Below are 12939 nucleotides of genomic sequence, written 5' to 3'. Positions count from 1 at the left end.
TTCGGTTTGAATATGAGCTACAGTATAGTTTCGATTACCTCTTTTGTTCTCTACCACATACACCAATAGAATGCAGCAAGAAATCAATCTTTTGCACAAAAAAGAAATATTTTTTGTTGCTGACAAAAACCTAACCATTCCTTCAAATCCAGCACTCTCACATGCCTGTACTTGATGCTCCACAGTTCAAACTGGCCTGTTTTCCCCACTTCTTCTTCCTTCCACAGCCAATATGCCGCCTTTCCTTTCTTCCTTCCACTTCATGGAAACATTCCTGCTGCATTGCCGACTCCAGCATTCACTTTCATGATCTCACGCCTTTAAGTTTGTTCTGCTGCGAACACTGTTTCTATTGGGCGGATGTCCGATTCGCACCAATGTTCATTTGCGCCTTGAAACCAGTCGATACATTTCGATCTGCGTGACCGCTCGACAGACAAACACGATGAAAGCAGGGCTGGCCTCTGGAAAGACAGCCGCCCGATTGTTCACGAATTTTACTTGTCGAATCTTGTGATCCAGGTGATGGTAACTGAAGAACTGGATTTTGTTTTGATGCTTTTTGGATTTTTTTCTTTCAGCAGTTGAGTTGCGTGACCGACGGGCAGCGCGACAGAGCTGCGAGTGGCGATGAGAGGTGCACATTTAGCAAGTTGGGGCAGCCCAGGAAGATCGGAAGTGTTCCGCCTTGATCTTAATAGTTCTGTTTAAACATGGGATTGAATCGAGTAGAGGATAAATGTAAAGAGCGCCTGTGGCGAAAAAGGAGCGATTGCAGGCCAAGAGCGAAAGGTGGTTCAGATTTTCGTGGCGCAGGAAGCTGTGTGCGGATAAGCCAGATTTTAAAGCGAGTGTGTCGGAAAGTAAAGAGCGATGTTGTGTGTGAGTAGAGCTCAAGAAAGTTGTGCTTGAAGCTGCGCCCTTGAGTAAAGTTTCAAGTTGTCAGGAAAAGGGCTATCGTGAAAGCTCAAAAATAAATCCAGAAACTGCTGGCAACACTCAGCAGGTCAGGTATTATCTGTGGACAGATACTCGCTTTACCGGGGCGTCATTGTGCACTTTCTTGATACTTCACGTTATTCACATCTAACACTCGCAACACCTCCGTGCTCCAATTTTTCCTTGCTGATTTGAGCAGAGATCAGCGAGCAATGCAAAATTCATCCACCGTGGCTTCGGATTGGAGCGAGGCCCAAGACTTCTGGTTGAATTTCAGGAAGGAACCGACATATCAAACGGTAAATGCAATAATGGCGCGGATGAGATACAAAACCATGCGTGCAGAGCACAATGGATTAGGAATCCATCACCTCAAACACTCGGCCACCTCGTCGCATGAATATTGCTCAGAAAGCCCATTTATTTGATTCGTTCAATGGAAAATCCTCGACTCAAAGGTCAAAATGCAAGAAAACCACATTTCAATCACCAGTTATCAGATTCTGAAGGCAGAGCTTTGACAGGTGTTAGCGTGGCCGAGCGGTCTTAGGCGCTGCATTCAGGCTCCAGTCTCTTCGGGGGCGTGGGTTCGAATCCCACCGCTGCCAGCGTGTAAAGTGCTTGCTATTTTTTCCTCATCACCAAACATCCTTCTTTTCCAAGCAGCACCGGGCGCGACATTGCTGTTGTTCGGGCATGACTGCCCCACCTGATGCGCTTCGCCTTGATCGTATCCTCGTCCATGCTCTGCGTTGAGGTCGCAGTTTGTTCGGTTTGAATATGAGCTACAGTATAGTTTCGATTACCTCTTTTGTTCTCTACCACATACACCAATAGAATGCAGCAAGAAATCAATCTTTTGCACAAAAAAGAAATATTTTTTGTTGCTGACAAAAACCTAACCATTCCTTCAAATCCAGCACTCTCACATGCCTGTACTTGATGCTCCACAGTTCAAACTGGCCTGTTTTCCCCACTTCTTCTTCCTTCCACAGCCAATATGCCGCCTTTCCTTTCTTCCTTCCACTTCATGGAAACATTCCTGCTGCATTGCCGACTCCAGCATTCACTTTCATGATCTCACGCCTTTAAGTTTGTTCTGCTGCGAACACTGTTTCTATTGGGCGGATGTCCGATTCGCACCAATGTTCATTTGCGCCTTGAAACCAGTCGATACATTTCGATCTGCGTGACCGCTCGACAGACAAACACGATGAAAGCAGGGCTGGCCTCTGGAAAGACAGCCGCCCGATTGTTCACGAATTTTACTTGTCGAATCTTGTGATCCAGGTGATGGTAACTGAAGAACTGGATTTTGTTTTGATGCTTTTTGGATTTTTTTCTTTCAGCAGTTGAGTTGCGTGACCGACGGGCAGCGCGACAGAGCTGCGAGTGGCGATGAGAGGTGCACATTTAGCAAGTTGGGGCAGCCCAGGAAGATCGGAAGTGTTCCGCCTTGATCTTAATAGTTCTGTTTAAACATGGGATTGAATCGAGTAGAGGATAAATGTAAAGAGCGCCTGTGGCGAAAAAGGAGCGATTGCAGGCCAAGAGCGAAAGGTGGTTCAGATTTTCGTGGCGCAGGAAGCTGTGTGCGGATAAGCCAGATTTTAAAGCGAGTGTGTCGGAAAGTAAAGAGCGATGTTGTGTGTGAGTAGAGCTCAAGAAAGTTGTGCTTGAAGCTGCGCCCTTGAGTAAAGTTTCAAGTTGTCAGGAAAAGGGCTATCGTGAAAGCTCAAAAATAAATCCAGAAACTGCTGGCAACACTCAGCAGGTCAGGTATTATCTGTGGACAGATACTCGCTTTACCGGGGCGTCATTGTGCACTTTATTGATACTTCACGTTATTCACATCTAACACTCGCAACACCTCCGTGCACCAATTTTTCCTTGCTGATTTGAGCAGAGATCAGCGAGCAATGCAAAATTCATCCACCGTGGCTTCGGATTGGAGCGAGGCCCAAGACTTCTGGTTGAATTTCAGGAAGGAACCGACATATCAAACGGTAAATGCAATAATGGCGCGGATGAGATACAAAACCATGCGTGCAGAGCACAATGGATTAGGAATCCATCACCTCAAACACTCGGCCACCTCGTCGCATGAATATTGCTCAGAAAGCCCATTTATTTGATTCGTTCAATGGAAAATCCTCGACTCAAAGGTCAAAATGCAAGAAAACCACATTTCAATCACCAGTTATCAAATTCTGAAGGCACAGCTTTGACAGGTGGTAGCGTGGCCGAGCGGTCTAAGGCGCTGGATTAAGGCTCCAGTCTCTTCGGGGGCGTGGGTTCGAATCCCACCGTTGCCAGCGTCAAAGTGCTTGCTATTTTTTCCTCATCACCAAACATCCTTCTTTTCCAAGCATCACCAGGCGGGACATTGCTGTTGTTCGGGCATGACTGCCCCACCTGATGCGCTTCGCCTTGATCGTATCCTCGTCCATGCTCTGCGTTGAGGTCGCAGTTTGTTCGGTTTGAATACGAGCTACAGTATAGTTTCGATTACCTCTTTTGTTCTCTACCACATACACCAATAGAATGCAGCAAGAAATCAATCTTTTGCACAAAAAAGAAATATTTTTTGTTGCTGGCAAAAACCTAACCATTCCTTCAAATCCAGCACGCTCACATGCCTGTACTTGATGCTCCACAGTTCAAACTGGCCTGTTTTCCCCACTTTTTCTTCCTTCCACAGCCAATATGCCGCCTTTCCTTTCTTCCTTCCACTTCATGGAAACTTTCCTGCGGCATTGCCGACTCCAGCATTCACTTTCATGATCTCACGCCTTTAAGTTTGTTCTGCTGCGAACACTGTTTCTATTGGGCGGATGTCCGATTCGCACCAATGTTCATTTGCGCCTTGAAACCAGTCGATACATTTCGATCTGCGTGACCGCTCGACAGACAAACACGATGAAAGCAGGGCTGGCCTCTGGAAAGACAGCCGCCCGATTGTTCACGAATTTTACTTGTCGAATCTTGTGATCCAGGTGATGGTAACTGAAGAACTGGATTTTGTTTTGATGCTTTTTGGATTTTTTTCTTTCAGCAGTTGAGTTGCGTGACCGACGGGCAGCGCGACAGAGCTGCGAGTGGCGGTTGAGAGGTGCACATTTGGCAAGTTGGGGCAGCCCAGGAAGATCGGAAGTGTTCCGCCTTGATCTTAATAGTTCTGTTTAAACATGGGATTGAATCGAGTAGAGGATAAATGTAAAGAGCGCCTGTGGCGAAAAAGGAGCGATTGCAGGCCAAGAGCGAAAGGTGGTTCAGATTTTCGTGGCGCAGGAAGCTGTGTGCGGATAAGCCAGATTTTAAAGCGAGTGTGTCGGAAAGTAAAGAGCGATGTTGTGTGTGAGTAGAGCTCAAGAAAGTTGTGCTTGAAGCTGCGCCCTTGAGTAAAGTTTCAAGTTGTCAGGAAAAGGGCTATCGTGAAAGCTCAAAAATAAATCCAGAAACTGCTGGCAACACTCAGCAGGTCAGGTATTATCTGTGGACAGATACTCGCTTTACCGGGGCGTCATTGTGCACTTTATTGATACTTCACGTTATTCACATCTAACACTCGCAACACCTCCGTGCACCAATTTTTCCTTGCTGATTTGAGCAGAGATCAGCGAGCAATGCAAAATTCATCCACCGTGGCTTCGGATTGGAGCGAGGCCCAAGACTTCTGGTTGAATTTCAGGAAGGAACCGACATATCAAACGGTAAATGCAATAATGGCGCGGATGAGATACAAAACCATGCGTGCAGAGCACAATGGATTAGGAATCCATCACCTCAAACACTCGGCCACCTCGTCGCATGAATATTGCTCAGAAAGCCCATTTATTTGATTCGTTCAATGGAAAATCCTCGACTCAAAGGTCAAAATGCAAGAAAACCACATTTCAATCACCAGTTATCAAATTCTGAAGGCACAGCTTTGACAGGTGGTAGCGTGGCCGAGCGGTCTAAGGCGCTGGATTAAGGCTCCAGTCTCTTCGGGGGCGTGGGTTCGAATCCCACCGTTGCCAGCGTCAAAGTGCTTGCTATTTTTTCCTCATCACCAAACATCCTTCTTTTCCAAGCATCACCAGGCGGGACATTGCTGTTGTTCGGGCATGACTGCCCCACCTGATGCGCTTCGCCTTGATCGTATTCTCGTCCATGCTCTGCGTTGAGGTCGCAGTTTGTTCGGTTTGAATACGAGCTACAGTATAGTTTCGATTACCTCTTTTGTTCTCTACCACATACACCAATAGAATGCAGCAAGAAATCAATCTTTTGCACAAAAAAGAAATATTTTTTGTTGCTGGCAAAAACCTAACCATTCCTTCAAATCCAGCACGCTCACATGCCTGTACTTGATGCTCCACAGTTCAAACTGGCCTGTTTTCCCCACTTTTTCTTCCTTCCACAGCCAATATGCCGCCTTTCCTTTCTTCCTTCCACTTCATGGAAACTTTCCTGCGGCATTGCCGACTCCAGCATTCACTTTCATGATCGCACGCCTTCAAGTTTGTTCTGCTGCGACCACTGTTTCTATTGGGCAGATGTCCGATTCGCACCAATGTTCATTTGCGCCTTGAAACCAGTCGATACATTTCGATCTGCGTGACCGCTCGACAGACAAACACGATGAAAGCAGGGCTGGCCTCTGGAAAGACAGCCGCCCGATTGTTCACGAATTTTACTTGTCGAATCTTGTGATCCAGGTGATGGTAACTGAAGAACTGGATTTTGTTTTGATGCTTTTTGGATTTTTTTCTTTCAGCAGTTGAGTTGCGTGACCGACGGGCAGCGCGACAGAGCTGCGAGTGGCGGTTGAGAGGTGCACATTTGGCAAGTTGGGGCAGCCCAGGAAGATCGGAAGTGTTCCGCCTTGATCTTAATAGTTCTGTTTAAACATGGGATTGAATCGAGTAGAGGATAAATGTAAAGAGCGCCTGTGGCGAAAAAGGAGCGATTGCAGGCCAAGAGCGAAAGGTGGTTCAGATTTTCGTGGCGCAGGAAGCTGTGTGCGGATAAGCCAGATTTTAAAGCGAGTGTGTCGGAAAGTAAAGAGCGATGTTGTGTGTGAGTAGAGCTCAAGAAAGTTGTGCTTGAAGCTGCGCCCTTGAGTAAAGTTTCAAGTTGTCAGGAAAAGGGCTATCGTGAAAGCTCAAAAATAAATCCAGAAACTGCTGGCAACACTCAGCAGGTCAGGTATTATCTGTGGACAGATACTCGCTTTACCGGGGCGTCATTGTGCACTTTATTGATACTTCACGTTATTCACATCTAACACTCGCAACACCTCCGTGCTCCAATTTTTCCTTGCTGATTTGAGCAGAGATCAGCGAGCAATGCAAAATTCATCCACCGTGGCTTCGGATTGGAGCGAGGCCCAAGACTTCTGGTTGAATTTCAGGAAGGAACCGACATATCAAACGGTAAATGCAATAATGGCGCGGATGAGATACAAAACCATGCGTGCAGAGCACAATGGATTAGGAATCCATCACCTCAAACACTCGGCCACCTCGTCGCATGAATATTGCTCAGAAAGCCCATTTATTTGATTCGTTCAATGGAAAATCCTCGACTCAAAGGTCAAAATGCAAGAAAACCACATTTCAATCACCAGTTATCAGATTCTGAAGGCAGAGCTTTGACAGGTGTTAGCGTGGCCGAGCGGTCTTAGGCGCTGCATTCAGGCTCCAGTCTCTTCGGGGGCGTGGGTTCGAATCCCACCGCTGCCAGCGTGTAAAGTGCTTGCTATTTTTTCCTCATCACCAAACATCCTTCTTTTCCAAGCAGCACCGGGCGCGACATTGCTGTTGTTCGGGCATGACTGCCCCACCTGATGCGCTTCGCCTTGATCGTATCCTCGTCCATGCTCTGCGTTGAGGTCGCAGTTTGTTCGGTTTGAATATGAGCTACAGTATAGTTTCGATTACCTCTTTTGTTCTCTACCACATACACCAATAGAATGCAGCAAGAAATCAATCTTTTGCACAAAAAAGAAATATTTTTTGTTGCTGACAAAAACCTAACCATTCCTTCAAATCCAGCACTCTCACATGCCTGTACTTGATGCTCCACAGTTCAAACTGGCCTGTTTTCCCCACTTCTTCTTCCTTCCACAGCCAATATGCCGCCTTTCCTTTCTTCCTTCCACTTCATGGAAACATTCCTGCTGCATTGCCGACTCCAGCATTCACTTTCATGATCTCACGCCTTTAAGTTTGTTCTGCTGCGAACACTGTTTCTATTGGGCGGATGTCCGATTCGCACCAATGTTCATTTGCGCCTTGAAACCAGTCGATACATTTCGATCTGCGTGACCGCTCGACAGACAAACACGATGAAAGCAGGGCTGGCCTCTGGAAAGACAGCCGCCCGATTGTTCACGAATTTTACTTGTCGAATCTTGTGATCCAGGTGATGGTAACTGAAGAACTGGATTTTGTTTTGATGCTTTTTGGATTTTTTTCTTTCAGCAGTTGAGTTGCGTGACCGACGGGCAGCGCGACAGAGCTGCGAGTGGCGATGAGAGGTGCACATTTAGCAAGTTGGGGCAGCCCAGGAAGATCGGAAGTGTTCCGCCTTGATCTTAATAGTTCTGTTTAAACATGGGATTGAATCGAGTAGAGGATAAATGTAAAGAGCGCCTGTGGCGAAAAAGGAGCGATTGCAGGCCAAGAGCGAAAGGTGGTTCAGATTTTCGTGGCGCAGGAAGCTGTGTGCGGATAAGCCAGATTTTAAAGCGAGTGTGTCGGAAAGTAAAGAGCGATGTTGTGTGTGAGTAGAGCTCAAGAAAGTTGTGCTTGAAGCTGCGCCCTTGAGTAAAGTTTCAAGTTGTCAGGAAAAGGGCTATCGTGAAAGCTCAAAAATAAATCCAGAAACTGCTGGCAACACTCAGCAGGTCAGGTATTATCTGTGGACAGATACTCGCTTTACCGGGGCGTCATTGTGCACTTTCTTGATACTTCACGTTATTCACATCTAACACTCGCAACACCTCCGTGCTCCAATTTTTCCTTGCTGATTTGAGCAGAGATCAGCGAGCAATGCAAAATTCATCCACCGTGGCTTCGGATTGGAGCGAGGCCCAAGACTTCTGGTTGAATTTCAGGAAGGAACCGACATATCAAACGGTAAATGCAATAATGGCGCGGATGAGATACAAAACCATGCGTGCAGAGCACAATGGATTAGGAATCCATCACCTCAAACACTCGGCCACCTCGTCGCATGAATATTGCTCAGAAAGCCCATTTATTTGATTCGTTCAATGGAAAATCCTCGACTCAAAGGTCAAAATGCAAGAAAACCACATTTCAATCACCAGTTATCAGATTCTGAAGGCAGAGCTTTGACAGGTGTTAGCGTGGCCGAGCGGTCTTAGGCGCTGCATTCAGGCTCCAGTCTCTTCGGGGGCGTGGGTTCGAATCCCACCGCTGCCAGCGTGTAAAGTGCTTGCTATTTTTTCCTCATCACCAAACATCCTTCTTTTCCAAGCAGCACCGGGCGCGACATTGCTGTTGTTCGGGCATGACTGCCCCACCTGATGCGCTTCGCCTTGATCGTATCCTCGTCCATGCTCTGCGTTGAGGTCGCAGTTTGTTCGGTTTGAATATGAGCTACAGTATAGTTTCGATTACCTCTTTTGTTCTCTACCACATACACCAATAGAATGCAGCAAGAAATCAATCTTTTGCACAAAAAAGAAATATTTTTTGTTGCTGACAAAAACCTAACCATTCCTTCAAATCCAGCACTCTCACATGCCTGTACTTGATGCTCCACAGTTCAAACTGGCCTGTTTTCCCCACTTCTTCTTCCTTCCACAGCCAATATGCCGCCTTTCCTTTCTTCCTTCCACTTCATGGAAACATTCCTGCTGCATTGCCGACTCCAGCATTCACTTTCATGATCTCACGCCTTTAAGTTTGTTCTGCTGCGAACACTGTTTCTATTGGGCGGATGTCCGATTCGCACCAATGTTCATTTGCGCCTTGAAACCAGTCGATACATTTCGATCTGCGTGACCGCTCGACAGACAAACACGATGAAAGCAGGGCTGGCCTCTGGAAAGACAGCCGCCCGATTGTTCACGAATTTTACTTGTCGAATCTTGTGATCCAGGTGATGGTAACTGAAGAACTGGATTTTGTTTTGATGCTTTTTGGATTTTTTTCTTTCAGCAGTTGAGTTGCGTGACCGACGGGCAGCGCGACAGAGCTGCGAGTGGCGATGAGAGGTGCACATTTAGCAAGTTGGGGCAGCCCAGGAAGATCGGAAGTGTTCCGCCTTGATCTTAATAGTTCTGTTTAAACATGGGATTGAATCGAGTAGAGGATAAATGTAAAGAGCGCCTGTGGCGAAAAAGGAGCGATTGCAGGCCAAGAGCGAAAGGTGGTTCAGATTTTCGTGGCGCAGGAAGCTGTGTGCGGATAAGCCAGATTTTAAAGCGAGTGTGTCGGAAAGTAAAGAGCGATGTTGTGTGTGAGTAGAGCTCAAGAAAGTTGTGCTTGAAGCTGCGCCCTTGAGTAAAGTTTCAAGTTGTCAGGAAAAGGGCTATCGTGAAAGCTCAAAAATAAATCCAGAAACTGCTGGCAACACTCAGCAGGTCAGGTATTATCTGTGGACAGATACTCGCTTTACCGGGGCGTCATTGTGCACTTTCTTGATACTTCACGTTATTCACATCTAACACTCGCAACACCTCCGTGCTCCAATTTTTCCTTGCTGATTTGAGCAGAGATCAGCGAGCAATGCAAAATTCATCCACCGTGGCTTCGGATTGGAGCGAGGCCCAAGACTTCTGGTTGAATTTCAGGAAGGAACCGACATATCAAACGGTAAATGCAATAATGGCGCGGATGAGATACAAAACCATGCGTGCAGAGCACAATGGATTAGGAATCCATCACCTCAAACACTCGGCCACCTCGTCGCATGAATATTGCTCAGAAAGCCCATTTATTTGATTCGTTCAATGGAAAATCCTCGACTCAAAGGTCAAAATGCAAGAAAACCACATTTCAATCACCAGTTATCAGATTCTGAAGGCAGAGCTTTGACAGGTGTTAGCGTGGCCGAGCGGTCTTAGGCGCTGCATTCAGGCTCCAGTCTCTTCGGGGGCGTGGGTTCGAATCCCACCGCTGCCAGCGTGTAAAGTGCTTGCTATTTTTTCCTCATCACCAAACATCCTTCTTTTCCAAGCAGCACCGGGCGCGACATTGCTGTTGTTCGGGCATGACTGCCCCACCTGATGCGCTTCGCCTTGATCGTATCCTCGTCCATGCTCTGCGTTGAGGTCGCAGTTTGTTCGGTTTGAATATGAGCTACAGTATAGTTTCGATTACCTCTTTTGTTCTCTACCACATACACCAATAGAATGCAGCAAGAAATCAATCTTTTGCACAAAAAAGAAATATTTTTTGTTGCTGACAAAAACCTAACCATTCCTTCAAATCCAGCACTCTCACATGCCTGTACTTGATGCTCCACAGTTCAAACTGGCCTGTTTTCCCCACTTCTTCTTCCTTCCACAGCCAATATGCCGCCTTTCCTTTCTTCCTTCCACTTCATGGAAACATTCCTGCTGCATTGCCGACTCCAGCATTCACTTTCATGATCTCACGCCTTTAAGTTTGTTCTGCTGCGAACACTGTTTCTATTGGGCGGATGTCCGATTCGCACCAATGTTCATTTGCGCCTTGAAACCAGTCGATACATTTCGATCTGCGTGACCGCTCGACAGACAAACACGATGAAAGCAGGGCTGGCCTCTGGAAAGACAGCCGCCCGATTGTTCACGAATTTTACTTGTCGAATCTTGTGATCCAGGTGATGGTAACTGAAGAACTGGATTTTGTTTTGATGCTTTTTGGATTTTTTTCTTTCAGCAGTTGAGTTGCGTGACCGACGGGCAGCGCGACAGAGCTGCGAGTGGCGATGAGAGGTGCACATTTAGCAAGTTGGGGCAGCCCAGGAAGATCGGAAGTGTTCCGCCTTGATCTTAATAGTTCTGTTTAAACATGGGATTGAATCGAGTAGAGGATAAATGTAAAGAGCGCCTGTGGCGAAAAAGGAGCGATTGCAGGCCAAGAGCGAAAGGTGGTTCAGATTTTCGTGGCGCAGGAAGCTGTGTGCGGATAAGCCAGATTTTAAAGCGAGTGTGTCGGAAAGTAAAGAGCGATGTTGTGTGTGAGTAGAGCTCAAGAAAGTTGTGCTTGAAGCTGCGCCCTTGAGTAAAGTTTCAAGTTGTCAGGAAAAGGGCTATCGTGAAAGCTCAAAAATAAATCCAGAAACTGCTGGCAACACTCAGCAGGTCAGGTATTATCTGTGGACAGATACTCGCTTTACCGGGGCGTCATTGTGCACTTTATTGATACTTCACGTTATTCACATCTAACACTCGCAACACCTCCGTGCACCAATTTTTCCTTGCTGATTTGAGCAGAGATCAGCGAGCAATGCAAAATTCATCCACCGTGGCTTCGGATTGGAGCGAGGCCCAAGACTTCTGGTTGAATTTCAGGAAGGAACCGACATATCAAACGGTAAATGCAATAATGGCGCGGATGAGATACAAAACCATGCGTGCAGAGCACAATGGATTAGGAATCCATCACCTCAAACACTCGGCCACCTCGTCGCATGAATATTGCTCAGAAAGCCCATTTATTTGATTCGTTCAATGGAAAATCCTCGACTCAAAGGTCAAAATGCAAGAAAACCACATTTCAATCACCAGTTATCAAATTCTGAAGGCACAGCTTTGACAGGTGGTAGCGTGGCCGAGCGGTCTAAGGCGCTGGATTAAGGCTCCAGTCTCTTCGGGGGCGTGGGTTCGAATCCCACCGTTGCCAGCGTCAAAGTGCTTGCTATTTTTTCCTCATCACCAAACATCCTTCTTTTCCAAGCATCACCAGGCGGGACATTGCTGTTGTTCGGGCATGACTGCCCCACCTGATGCGCTTCGCCTTGATCGTATCCTCGTCCATGCTCTGCGTTGAGGTCGCAGTTTGTTCGGTTTGAATACGAGCTACAGTATAGTTTCGATTACCTCTTTTGTTCTCTACCACATACACCAATAGAATGCAGCAAGAAATCAATCTTTTGCACAAAAAAGAAATATTTTTTGTTGCTGGCAAAAACCTAACCATTCCTTCAAATCCAGCACGCTCACATGCCTGTACTTGATGCTCCACAGTTCAAACTGGCCTGTTTTCCCCACTTTTTCTTCCTTCCACAGCCAATATGCCGCCTTTCCTTTCTTCCTTCCACTTCATGGAAACTTTCCTGCGGCATTGCCGACTCCAGCATTCACTTTCATGATCTCACGCCTTTAAGTTTGTTCTGCTGCGAACACTGTTTCTATTGGGCGGATGTCCGATTCGCACCAATGTTCATTTGCGCCTTGAAACCAGTCGATACATTTCGATCTGCGTGACCGCTCGACAGACAAACACGATGAAAGCAGGGCTGGCCTCTGGAAAGACAGCCGCCCGATTGTTCACGAATTTTACTTGTCGAATCTTGTGATCCAGGTGATGGTAACTGAAGAACTGGATTTTGTTTTGATGCTTTTTGGATTTTTTTCTTTCAGCAGTTGAGTTGCGTGACCGACGGGCAGCGCGACAGAGCTGCGAGTGGCGGTTGAGAGGTGCACATTTGGCAAGTTGGGGCAGCCCAGGAAGATCGGAAGTGTTCCGCCTTGATCTTAATAGTTCTGTTTAAACATGGGATTGAATCGAGTAGAGGATAAATGTAAAGAGCGCCTGTGGCGAAAAAGGAGCGATTGCAGGCCAAGAGCGAAAGGTGGTTCAGATTTTCGTGGCGCAGGAAGCTGTGTGCGGATAAGCCAGATTTTAAAGCGAGTGTGTAGGAAAGTAAAGAGCGATGTTGTGTGTGAGTAGAGCTCAAGAAAGTTGTGCTTGAAGCTGCGCCCTTGAGTAAAGTTTCAAGTTGTCAGGAAAAGGGCTATCGTGAAAGCTCAAAAATAAATCCAGAAACTGC

General features: G+C 46.8%; 3 non-coding genes across 3 annotated transcripts; all 3 read left to right on the top strand.

Annotated features, from left to right (window-relative positions):
- The first annotated feature begins 3172 nt into the window (after positions 1 to 3172).
- Positions 3173 to 3254, top strand: trnal-aag (transfer RNA leucine (anticodon AAG)). Its single transcript has one exon. It is a non-coding gene; the product is annotated as a tRNA-Leu (tRNA).
- Positions 3255 to 4879: 1625 nt separating this feature from the next.
- On the top strand, positions 4880 to 4961 carry trnal-aag (transfer RNA leucine (anticodon AAG)). The gene has a single exon. It is a non-coding gene; the product is annotated as a tRNA-Leu (tRNA).
- A 6746-nt stretch (positions 4962 to 11707) lies between these two features.
- trnal-aag (transfer RNA leucine (anticodon AAG)) lies at positions 11708 to 11789 on the top strand. The gene has a single exon. It is a non-coding gene; the product is annotated as a tRNA-Leu (tRNA).
- The last annotated feature ends 1150 nt before the right edge of the window (positions 11790 to 12939 follow it).

This window comes from Heptranchias perlo, chromosome 35, assembly GCF_035084215.1.
Source record: "Heptranchias perlo isolate sHepPer1 chromosome 35, sHepPer1.hap1, whole genome shotgun sequence".
NCBI classification, from domain to species: Eukaryota; Metazoa; Chordata; class Chondrichthyes; order Hexanchiformes; family Hexanchidae; genus Heptranchias; species Heptranchias perlo.
Note: the sequence above shows the minus strand (reverse complement) of the source record. Positions and strands in the feature narration are given on the sequence as shown.